Source organism: Sciurus vulgaris (assembly GCF_902686455.1).
Source record: "Sciurus vulgaris genome assembly, chromosome: 4".
Classification (NCBI taxonomy): domain Eukaryota; kingdom Metazoa; phylum Chordata; class Mammalia; order Rodentia; family Sciuridae; genus Sciurus; species Sciurus vulgaris.
The window spans coordinates 19,708,258-19,721,354 of NC_136464.1; the positions used below are offsets into that span (position 1 = coordinate 19,708,258).

At 37.5% G+C, this 13,097-nt stretch overlaps 2 long non-coding RNA genes and 1 pseudogene across 3 annotated transcripts in view; 2 read left to right on the forward strand and 1 right to left on the reverse strand.

Moving 5' to 3' along the window:
- Positions 1-3,151: 3,151 nt before the first annotated feature.
- On the forward strand, positions 3,152-7,047 carry LOC306660445. Its single transcript, XR_013763628.1, has 2 exons — positions 3,152-3,708; positions 4,364-7,047. It is a non-coding gene; the product is annotated as an uncharacterized lncRNA (long non-coding RNA).
- Positions 3,728-4,344, forward strand: LOC306660443 (protein mago nashi homolog; annotated as a pseudogene). Its single transcript has one exon. The product of its transcript is annotated as a protein mago nashi homolog (transcript).
- Positions 7,048-9,274: 2,227 nt separating the features above from the next.
- Positions 9,275-13,097, reverse strand: part of LOC306660446 — a 356,489-nt gene continuing 352,666 nt past the window's right edge. The window contains exon 2 of the long non-coding RNA XR_013763629.1: positions 9,275-9,401. This is a non-coding gene — a long non-coding RNA (uncharacterized lncRNA). The remainder of the gene's footprint in view (positions 9,402-13,097) is intronic.

A 13,097-nucleotide genomic window follows, 5' to 3' on the forward strand; every position in this document is an offset into this window, starting at 1 on the left:
CCTAGAAATATGAATAACAGGCATGAATGCTATTCCACCAAAAGTAGCATAGAAAGCAAACAAGAGTGGTCTATTACCTGTAGCTGAGCAGAATGTGAAGTTTCACTGTTCTATACTTCTAAAATTTCCTTTTGATTCTTTATTGAAGTTTCTATTCCTTTGCTGAGGTTTGCTCTCTGTTCATTCATGATGAACATATTTTTGCTTATGTTCTTGAGCAGTCATAATAATTATTTTAAAAGAAATATATCCTAATTTTGACTTCTGTATCATCTTAGGGTAAATCTCCACTGATTGTTTTTTCTTTTGAATATGGGTCATGTTTTTGTTTGAATTGTTCAAGAAGTTTGGATCATGACCTGAACAGACTATAATTTTCTTTGCTCCTGTGAAAAGCTTTGAATTGTTTGTGTTACTAAACTGTTAACTTGCCTAGATAAAAACTCCAAACTCCTTCTTCTCTGTCCTGGGCAATGTTTCTGTTCAGTTATTTCATCATTATTAGGGTGCCTGAAGTCTACTTATGTGTGTATAATTTAGAGAGTAGCCAGAGATTTGGGGAAAGTTGATAAACAGTTTGGAGCTTCCCTTTTCTGTGGTTCCTTCCTCTCTAGGATTCCCACTACCATACCATTTTTCAGTTGCTGCAGTAGCTGTGAAAACCTAAAGCTCTATCTTCTAATTCCTCAAATCAGTTCATCAAAACTGTGAGTTTCTACCCAAAATCAAACAAAAGCCTGCCTTCAGGCAAAAAAGAAGAAAAAAGAAAAAGAAAAAGAATCATTTAAAAAACAAACAAAACAGGAAACTCTCCAATACTATTCCCTTCTTCCAAGTGTCAGCTCTCTAGTTTCTAGTTCACTCTTTAGGCCTTTTGCCCTCCAAAGTTTATCATTGTTATTTGCAGAAGGATTAATCCAATATGAATTACTGTTATTAGTAGACATGGAATTCCAGGTGCTCAATAATAATAAATAATGAATAAATTCAAGTGTCCACTTTACATCTCTGTGTTGATCTTTAATAGACAACATACACTTAATCTAGTAGAAATTAAACTCAACTTCTGTTCCTCTTAGTCTCCCATGACCACCTCCAGCAAACCTGCTCCTCCGCAAGTCTAGAAGTATAGCACTTTTTTCCAGTTGTCCTGACATTTCTTCTTGAATGTGTAATAGGTCTTTCACACTTAACATATCCAAAACTGGCACCCTCACACCTTGGAGTCTTTGCACTCACCATTCCTTCTGCATGGAATGCCTTCCACCAATTTTTACCCCCTTCAGGTCTCAAAGTGAGTTTTTCTACAAGGCTTTCCTGACCTTTTGTTATAAAGCAAATACAACCAATCCCTCATTTTGCACTACCCATCTCTTTACTCTGATTTTTCTCCGAAGTGCTTACGTAACTATTACAGAGCCATTTTTTAAATTGCTGCTGTCTCCCCTCACTGCAGTGTAAGCTCTCTGACATGAGGCCCTTTCCATCCTGTGACCTAGCACTGAGGCAACAGCCCGGCAAGGAGTAGGTACTCAGTAAATACGTATGAAGTGAACGTGAGGAGGAAACATAAGTGAGGGATGAACACAAGTGTTCAAAGGCTATATGAAAGAACAAGAGTCTATAAAATAGACAAAGGCCACAATCGCTAAAGGGAGAGAATACAGGAGAGAACAACGTCACAGAAGCCACAACAGGAGTTTCCATAGGGCAGATATAAAATATTACCGAGATTAAGTGAGGTGAGAATTGCAGTGTGAATCTCTGCCTTTGGGAGTTAGGAGGGTCTTGGTGACTCTGTGATGACAGTCATTTCAATGATGCAATGGAAGAGGAAACCAGATCACAGTGAGATATTAAGTGGCAGCAAATAGAGACACAGGTAAAGGCTGGGGAAAGGTCTAGAAAGCAGGTAAGGTTGAAACTGCAAAGATGACAGAATACTGAGGGGTGAGTGGAAAAGAGATGAGCCCAGTCTAGATGGAGGGCTTTGCCTCATGCAGAAGGAGTACCTCTCTTCGACTCTAAGATGCAAGAAAAGAGGGGAAGAATTTACTACCCGTTCACTTGATGGACAGTCAGAGCTGCTAAATATGGTTGTATTGGTTATGTCCTACATGCAAACTCCTGGCTGAGAAGGGCATTTTGTTCTCCAAGTCATAAGCCTTGATGTGGGGCTGTGTCTGTCCAGAGGAAGAGTCATCTTTTACTAACAAAGGATGTAAACTGAACCTCTGATGTTGCATCTGCTGGAAAGGTATCTTTTCCTGAGATTTAAATTTCAATATAGTCATTACCTGAGCCTGTTTCCTGTTGCTACCTAGCCAAAAGATATGGACTGGGTAATTTATAAGGAAAAAAGGTTATTAGGCTCATGGTTCTGGAGGCTGGGAGGTCCAAGGTCAAGGGCCTGCATCTAGCAAGGGCCTTTTTGCTGGTGAAGGCTCTCTGCAGAGTCCCAGCACAGCACAGGGCACATGGTGAGAGGGGCACAAACTGGCTGTTAGATAACCCATTACCCCATTTGTTCATGACGGCAGAGCCCTCATGAATTAATCACCTCTTAAAGGTCACCTGGTCTCACTTCTAACACCTCACAATGGGGATTAAATTCCAACATGAGTTTTGGTGGGGACAATCAAACCACAGCAGTCACATTTTTTTTTTATCATTTCAATGATGAATCAACATGAATAATTTTTAGGTGTGTGGGCTGGAGGGAGGAGGTATCTGAGGAAATTCTCGTCAAATGACCTTCCTTTACTCTGCGAAGGCAAAACAACTTTTAAGAGATAGCTGTAGAGTTCTTGAGCTTCTTCCTTCAGTCAACTTGCATTAATTGAATCCACATCAAATGTCTAGACCTGGGAGTTGTTGGGGCAGGTGGGGGAGGGAAACGAGACAGGATTTCATACATGGCATTCTGCCTTTCTAGAACTTACCAGAAGACTATTAAGGATTAATCCATGTAGATCTGATACTGCTGTATAAACTCAGAGGAAAAAGAGATGGGCGATTGAATAATTATCTATAGACTGGATCTATCAGGGAAGACTATGTTAACTTTCTTGATATCCTATAAACTTAAGAATCAGAGTCTTAGTACTACAAGGAAATAAGGAAATGAGGATGTACTAAAGTTCCAGCCTCTCTGTTGAAGGTCTCAAAGTGAGTGAGAGACAGATTCCACACTAGACCTACAGATTCCTGTCCAGTGTACTATTTCACCTGCTAGTTAAGAATGCAGACAAGGGGTTGGGGTTGTAACTCAGTGATAGAGTACTCACCTAGCATGTGTGAGGCACTGAGTTCAGTTTTCATTACCACATATAAGTAAATAAAAACAAAGGTCCATCAACAACCTTAAAATATTCTTAAAAAAAGAATGCAGACATGTCCTCCTTTGATCATAAAAGAGAGATCTGAGAATGATGCAAAAATGAAGTAAAAAAAAGACAAAATAGAACCTCAATAACAATCAAAATCAACTATAATGTTCACTAACAGAAAGTCCACTGTCATTTTTTTTAGCAATTTTTTTATTTGTTCTAATTGGTCCCACTGTCATTTAATCTGGGCTTACAAACTGTCAAAACTCTCTTTACATTAATTTGTCTCATGAGGTTACAGAGAAATACCTTATTCTCAACTTTTTCTCCCAGATAGAACATGAAGTAATAAAATGTCTTAAACCAGGTCGCTTTAAAAGTCACAGTAAGAGGGTTTGCTTATAAAGTTCGGTCTTAGTTCAGTTTTGCGAGGCATGGAGAGTGACTTTTATCTACGTTACTACGTGGGTCACAAAGGCAAATTCGGCCACGAGTTCTTGGAGTTTGAGTTCTGACCCAACGGTAAATTGAGGTATGCCAACAACAGCAATTACAAAAACGATGTCATGATCAGAAAAGAGGCCTATGTACATAAAAGTGTGATGGAGGAATTGAAGAAAATAATGATGACAGTGAAATTACCAAAGAGGATGATGCTTTGTGGCCTCCTCCTGACCGAGTAGGCCGGCAGGAGCTTGAAATTGTCATTGAGATGAACACATTTCTTTCACAACATCAAAAATTGGTTCCCTTATTGATGTTAATCAATCCAAGGATCCAGAAGGCTTACGAGTATTTTATTATCTTGTCCAGGATCTGAAGTGCTTGGTCTTCAGTCTTATTGGATTACACTTCAAAATTAAACCAATTTAAATGAAATATTAGTGTGGACCAGAGGTGGGGGTAGAAGTAATTGTTTTTAATTACCATTATCAGGAGATTTTTGTGTATATCAGGGCAGTATTTTTTTATAAACTATAAATGATTGTCTTTAATAAATATGTGATAAAATCCAAAAAAAAAAAAAAAAAAAGGTCACAGTAAGAGAGTAAATTAATGTGGGCACATGTATCTATATGTTGCAGTCACCTTTTTGTCTCAGTTATATGAATTCTGTCCTTTTACTGAGTGTCAGCTTAATTGACTCTACTTCATTTTGCCTATGGAAAAATCAAGTTTGGATGTTAATCAGTAACACTGAAGAAATAAACCAAAGACATACTGACTGAATTGCTCATATCCAAGTTGCTGTTACAGTCCTCATTTTTCCTATCTACCTTCTTACCAACACACAAGCGTAAAAATCACTTCCAACTGAATGTGAGAGACAAGCTGTAATTAGGATCAATCAAAAGATCTCTTTGTTATGAAAACACTTAAAACATTAACTTTTTTTTAAATTTATTTTTATTGTAAACAAATGGGATACATGTTGTTTCTGTTTGTACATGGAGTAACAGCATACCATTTGCATATTCATACATTTACATAGAGTAATGATGTTTGATTCATTCCGAAACATTAACTTCTTATATTTTAGTATGGTAATAAGCTTAGTAATACATTGATGTGATGTGCACCAGTGTTAGGAAATATAACACCAATTACAAGGAATCTTTAGAATAGTCACGGAAGTGAACTATAATGTTCACTAACATAAAAAAAATTGCTTCCTCCATGTTCTCAAGAAGACTGGTTCTTGGTCCAATTGGATAGTCATGCTACAGAGAATCCACTAATGCTAGGCACACCTTGCCAGAGGTTGAAGATATAGAAATGAGATGTAATGACTGCCCCTTTTGATATGCTATCTAGAGAACTGGTTTTAAATACCAATAATAGAGTGCTCTTGACAGATATAAGATTGCTAGGGGAGCAGAAAAGGGAAGATCTACCTGCAAAAGCTGGTGTGCCATCACTAATACCCATCCAAAAAGAGTTTAAAGACACTCTTGTACGGGGAGAAGGGAAAGCAGATAAAGTAGAACACATACCAGGAGCAAAAGCGGTAAGGCAGGTCTGAACATGGAATGTACATATCTTTTGAGGCTGTGACTACACCATGATGGCCTTATGTGGTGGGATAACAAATTGGGATTTTAATATGGGAGTGAGCTCAGCATCTAAGTGGGCATGCTTCTAGATCAGTTGGATAGCCAAGAATGGAGGGAGGCATCTCAGGAAAGGAATTCATTCTTAGGTCATTGCATTAGGCTAAGTGAAAAGTGTTGATAGCCTGGTCTACAGCATATGGGTGAGAAGAGAGGGAACATCTTCAAAAGACTTTAAGGGGGTCACTAGGATTAGTCAAATAAATGTAGGTGGGTAAAATGATTCCTTCAGTTGAAACTCAAAAAAGTCAGGAAGAACATCAGTGTTAACAGAAAATAAAAGAAGCCAAGGTCAGGAAAAATTTAAACAAAAAAAATCTTTTATAAATAGTTGATCATACATTGATTACCTGCAAAGAGGCTATATTCAGAAAATACCATTTATGCCTCCTCCCCTCCCTTTTTAAAATCAAATTCACTATAATGGCTTTTGATATACTGGAGTAAATAATCAACAACTGTGCCAAAAAAGTTTGAGTATTCTTCAATAGAGGAAGTACTTAATCTTCATACCTGAGAAGTTTATGCATAATTAAGCTCTCCTGCAGCATAAAATATGTATCTGAAATCAATTTGAAACAAACACGGTATCATCTGCAGGAAGTGCCAAGGCATTTTTCCACTAGTTTTAATTTGAGGAAAGCAAGATGAGAAGATGACACTGTTCTCACAGGTTCTAAGTAGCTTCTGCACAAGAGGCAGTGTCAGAGATCCCCAAATAGGAGTGATATGAGAAAAGTGTGCCTTCTTCCCGACTCCGGCAGGTATTGTGGCATACTGCCCAGTATCCGCTTCAGCCCTGAGGTACTGTATCCCAGCAGTGGGAGTGAGCTCAGCTGAGTTGCTCTTAGCTCCTTTTACAGGGGCAGCTGATCAACTGATTGGACAATTAGGGTTGGGTACATAAAAAGCCCTGGACTCCTACAAGGAAGGGACCGGGCATCTCTGAAGGGACTGGCTGAGGCATAGCAGGTCATCTTCTCCCCATCACCCTTTATAAGTGATGTTCCCAAGGGCACTCTTCAATAAACATCTTGCACAAAAATCTCAGGAATCACTGTCCCGAAAGTCCAACCTACAAAACCTATCAGGACCACAAAGAGCCTTTTGGGAACAGTAATTATAAAGAATGAGAGTGTCACTATAAAAAGCACCTATTAAATGTACTGGGTCTTGAACAAAATGACCCACCTTCCTATTTATGTTCTGACTAACAATGCAAAGATGCAGCACAAAGTGGCCTATTTATTCACTTATTTATTTATTTTTTGGTGGTGCTGGGGATTGAACCCAGGGCCTTATGCTCACGAGGCAAGCATGCTACCAACTGAGCTATATCCCCAGCCTCACAAAGTGCTCTAAAGGGCTTTAGATAAAAACAAATACACAAAATTTATTAGGAATCACATCAGGAACACATAAAAACATGTTAGAACCAAAATGAGAGTAGAGTACAGGTGACCTGCAGTTCTTCATCTTATGGATACTTAGCTGTTTGGGCTGGTAAGCCATAGTTTTCAAAGTTTGTTTTAACCCTTCTCCCCATAAGCTTCTTGGTAATGTTCACTAAGGCTCCATTAGTGGAGTGGGGGTGGGGTGGGGTAGGAGAGTGCTTCAAAAAATGCCTGGATCCTGACTGCCACCTAATGGACATTTTAGTATTAGGATCTCTAGCAGCTTTGGGGTTGGTTTGTTTAGCTGCTTACAACATATCAATAAAATGGCTGTATGTGGCCATGTTAAACCAGGGAACACTCATCTTGAGAGGGCAAAACTCTAGGCTCATTTTGGTTTCCATAAAATGTCAAGTTCACTGTCTCCTTTTTCCACTCCACATGTGGGAATGCATATTCCCTGCCATCCATAGTCATTTGGTTTGAGTAGCCTTCAGAAAAAGATCATTCTATTATCACTGTGCAGTAAAAGTGATATGAAATATTTCACCCTGTTTCTCCTTTTCCTAAGATTAATAAGCTATAGGTGTTATAAATAGGGGGGTAGGAAGTGACCAGATAAAAAAGGTGCTCTCACCAAAGCAATCCTCAGCAAGAAGAGTGAAGCAGGAGGCATCACAATACCAAAACTTAAATTATACTACAGAGCCACAGTAACAAAAACGGCATGGTATTGGCACCAAAACAGACAAGTAGACTAATGGTACAGAATAGAAGACACAGAGACAAACCTACATAAATACAGTTATCTCGTATTAGACAAAGGAGGCAAAAACACATTGGAGAAAAGATAGCCTCTTCAACAAATCATGCAGGGAAAACTGGAAATCCATTATGTAGCAAAATAAAATTAAACCCCTATCTCTTACCCTGCACAAAACTCAACTCAAAGTGGATCAAAGATAGGCACTAGAACAGAGACCCTGTGCCTATTAGAAGAAAAAAACGTAGGCCCGAATCTCCAACATGTTGGCTTAGGAACTGAAATTCCTCAACAAAACTTGACTTCACAAGAAGTCAAGTCAAGAATCAATAAATGGGATGGATTAAAACTAAAAAATTTCTTCATAGCAAAGGAAACAATCAAGAATGTGAAGAGAATCTACAGAATGGGAGAAAAATCTTTGCCACCTGCACGTCAGATAGAGCATTAATATCTAGGATATATAAAAACCTCAAAAAAACCTAAAAACAAGTAACCCAATCAATAAATGGGCTAAGGAACTGGACAGACACTTCACAGAAGAAGAAATATGATTGGTCAACAAATATATGAAAAAATATTCAACGTCTCTAGCAATTAGAGAAATGAGATTTCATCTTATTCCAGTCAGAATGGCAATTATCAAGAAAACAAGTAACAATAAATGTTGGTGAGCATGTGGAGAAAAAGGTACACTCATTCGTTGCTGGTGGGACTGCAAATTTGGTGCAACCACTCTGGAGATTTCTCAGAAAACTTGGAATGGAACCACCATTTGACCCAGCTATTCCACTCTTCAGTTTATATCCAAAAGACTTTAAAAATCAGCATACTACAGCGATGCAGTCGCATCAATGTTTATAGCAGCTCACTTCATAATACGTAAACTAGGTGTCCTTCAACAGATGAGGCATAAAGAAACTGTGGTATATATACATAGTGGAATATTACTCAGCCTTAAAGAAGAAAAAATTATGGTATTTGCAGGTAAATGGATGGAGTTGGAGAATATCATATTATGTTAAGCAAGATAAGCCAATCTCAAACAATCAAAGGCCAAATGTTTTCTCTGATATGTGGATGATAATTCACAATAAGGGGCGCCTAAGGAAGAATAGAGGTACTTTGCATTAGAAAAAGGGGTGTGAAGGGAGGGAAGGGGGTAGGGGAGTAGGAAGGATAGTAGAATGAATCAGACATTATCATTTATGATTACATGACTGGTGTGATTCTACATCATGTACAATCAGAAGAATGAAAGGTCATACTCCATTTATGTATGATGTGTCAAAATGCATTCTACTGTCATGTATAACTATTTAGAACAAATTTTAAATTTTTAAAAAATAAAAATTTCATATATTCAATAATTGGGTCCAAGACTTTTCTATGTCTTTAGTACAAATACTGTGGAAATCCAGTGATGCATTTAAGTATGACATTATTCAGGATTAAATGATTCTATGCCTTAAGTGGAAGTTTCAGGGGACTTTCAAGATACACATGCCTAAGCTTAAAAGTACCCAACTCTATTGTTTCCTAGGGTTAAATTGTACAAGCAAATGACATATGAATTTCATTTGCCATCATCCTTTATGGCTTAACATTAATCATAGTAAATAGAGTAACTGGAGGTAGAGTGTAACCAGTAAGTTTGCTTATTTGCTTTTTTTAAAAAAAATGTTTTTAGATGCTGATGGACCTTTATTTTATTCACTTATTTATATGTGGTGCTGAGGATTGAACCCAGTGCCTCACACATGCTAGGCAAGTGCTCTACCACTGAGCCACAACCCCAGCCCAACTTACTTTTGAAGCCCATCTGTGTATGTTATTCATTCTAATAAAGAAATTTGTCACAACAACAAAACAACAACAACAAAAGGTGCTTACAGAGACTGTGATATAGATGGGTCCAATTAACTCCAGGCATAAAAAACAATCTTAAAAGACTACTGCTAGAGCTGTCCTATAAGAAAGCCAAACAGGGTCAAAAAATGAAAACTGTTCCTACCACACATCAGAAGGCAAGGCCCATTGAACTCTCTTGCATGTGGGGAAGTCAAAGTAATTATTTCACATTTTAATCATGCTTTCTTTCCTGCCCTTTGAAGAACTTCTGGTGACAGCTTCTTCAGTCTCCACTGCCCGCCTTTCCCATTGAGCCTTGACCCATCCAGCTCTCTAATGTCTGTTGTTTCTGATAACCACATATGCATTTGTCATCTCTCATAATACTTCTGAGCTTTCTAAGCTAATTCCTAGAGTTCTCTCCTGCACTTCCCCACCATTCCCAAACACCCACTCCTCAAACCATTCTAAAAGGTATTCTAACCAGTCTATGAATACTTTTCCCCATCTTTTTATTTTGAAAAATGTCAAACATACAGAAAAACTTTGAGACTAGTACAATGAACACTTACTATACCCTCCACCTAAATTCAATGACTGCAAACATTCTGCCATTTTTTTTCTGTCTCTATATAAGTATACGCATTTTGCAAAATTTTATGCTTTTTTTTAACCAAACAATTTGAGGGTAAATTTATTGTTTTTTACCCATAGTAGACATGAGTTTCAAAATTACATTATCATTAATACAACTAGCATTAAATCTATGATATTTGAGGGTTTTTGCTTGTTTGGGTTCTTTTTGTCCCCAGAATATATACCACAAGAAAGGTATACTTGTTGAGCACCCTTAATTTGAAAACCTAAAATCCAAAATGTCCCCAAGTCTGAAATCTGACATCACAAGTGACATCCTGTGATAGGTCAGTCAAAATGCAGGTGCACTAAAAATTCTGTATAAAATTACCTTCAGGTTATGTGTACAGGAATATATGAAATAGAAATAACTTTTGTATTTAGACTTGCATTCAGTTCCCAAAATATCTCACTATATATATGCAAATATTCCAAATCCAAAAAAACAGAAATTAAAATGCTTCTGGCCTCAAGTATTTCAAAAAAGAGAGACTGAACCTGTCCTGTTAAACAGCACTTCTGAAAAGGTCTAAAGAACTTTGAATAACAGTGATTTCTGATCCTTGTAAAGCATTAGATCATCATCTTTTTCAAACTGCTAAAATCCTTGTGTTTTGTTTTTAGTGGCATGTTTTCTATTTCTTAGTGGTTGTTTTCTGTTCTTTAGTGACAGAAAAAACAGAATGGCTGGAAATGCACAACCTAAGACCAGCAAGGCAATGCAAATTTAAGTGGATTGCTACGACCTATGAATATCTAAGCACCTGCAGTTACCAATATCTAAGATTGTTTACCCACTAGCCTTAAATGGCCGATGCCACCTAGGTAGCATCTCAGGATATATGTAGTCGATGCCCTGTACCCCCAAACACTCAAACACAAAAAAGCAAATAGTTCACTCAGCAGAAAATCTCCATGAAAACATTAGAAACCTCTAATGACAAAAGAAACCAAAAAATACATAAGCAAGTTTTAGTACTGTGCACATTTATAATTCTTCTTAGGTATTTGTTGAAGTAGGAAAAAATGTGGGCAAATCTGGGGCTTTTAATCAGGAAGAATACAATAAAAGATAAAAAATGCACTATCTCATTTGACCAACACATATTATTTATTGCTTACTCTTTGTCCTATGATAGGTGGCATATTTCCTAAGGCAGCAGCTATACTTCTATTTTATTTAGTAGTTCTTCAGTTTTCTTTAGATGTGAAGAAAATAGTTGTATATTCTGGTGGCAATTTGGAGTCTTTATATTTTATTTACTCACTGAGTTTCAATGAAATAAAGAACCAGAGGCTTTATATATTGCTCTTTTTGTTGTTGTTGTTCTGGGACTGAATCCAGGGCCTCATGCATGCTAGGATACTGCTCTTTTAAAGAATAAAAATGAGTGTTTTAAGAAAAAATCAGACATGTTAGAGTTTAATACTTCAAAGTGGTAAGTCAGAAAGCCTACCTGAAGTATCACTTTTAGTCAAAGTCTATACTAACACCACACAGAATTGTAAAAACTGAATACACTTAAAGTGCTTAGAATGGTTTCGGGCACATACAACTGTTATCATACCCCTGTGATAATTAAAATTCAATATAACTTTTCTTTATAAGTCAAAATTATCTAGTTCGGAGAATTAAAAACAATACTGAAAACAAAATTGCTAACATGGTGTAGAAACCTATACTGGAATTTATAATAAATATTCCCTAATTTCTGATCCAGAAGGTTCAGGGAGACTTCTCATTTGAGAGATTTTTACACACCTTTTAGCATCAGCTCTTAAAATACAAAATTAGAATAAGAACCACTGTCAAGAATTACATTTATTTCAAACCATTCTCTATTTAAGGAAATGTGCATCCTTTTGGTTTGTCTTCCACCTTAATCCCAACTACATACTGCTGCCCTCTGCAGCATTTTTAATTCTTGCAAGTTACCTTCCATCCCAATCACACACACCTGACTTGGTTTTCATCTCTACAGGTTATATGACTGACTGACCATATGGAGTGTATGTGTGTAGGGAAAAAAATGGACAGCTCCTTCAAAAGAAAGGAAATAAAGCAAGATGTTGTACAATTCAAAAGGATAGCCTGAGAGGAGGGCCTTCTTAGTTAATCTCCCAGGGAAGGTTTTTAGATATTTAGATAGCTTTGGTTTCAGGTCTTTATCTTTTTTAAGAAATGAAATAAAAGTATATAAATATTGTAGGAAGAGAGAAGGGGAAAGAGAAGGGGAAGGTGGGGGAGCTAAAAAAAGATAATGAAAACATTTGGCCTTCATTCCAAACTCTAGATAGGTTTGTGCGTCAGACCTCACACACACTGTATCATTGCAAACATGCACACTTAAGGAGCCTTTTTTTTTTTTTTTTTTTTTTTTTTTTTTTGCGGTGCTGGTAATAGAACGCAAGGCCTCGTGCTTGACAGACAAGCACTCTACCAACTGAGCTATATCCCCAGCAAATGAGCATTTCTTATTGGACATAAATGGAAGTCTAATACCAGTCTACTCATTATTCAAGACTATAACTTGGAGATTGTACCCTATTAGGCAAGACTAAGTAACACCAAATAGGTTTTAACAAATATTTTTAAAATAAATCAACCTCTTCTCCAACAGTTTCTGCCACAATTAGTTTTCTCTATTAAGGCATCTATTATTAAATAAGGCAGAGGTTCTTAAACTTCAGTGGACATCGTTATCACCTGGACAGCTAATTCAAAGACTGCTGAGCTCATTCGCAGTTTCTGAATTCCAAGGTCTGGGGCGGGACTTAAAACTTTACATTTCCACTCAATTCTCAGGTGATGCTGATGCTGCGAACTCGGGGACTTCACTTTGAAAACTAACCACTAGTATAAAGGCTGCATTAAATCCCACCACTGCTCGTTTATGAAGGCAGTCGGAAAGGACCCGACGGCACCCGCTTCACGATAGATACCCAACGACTACCCACTCCAAGCCGGAACTGAGGTCTGAATAACCTACACACTGCGCGCCGCGCACCCCCA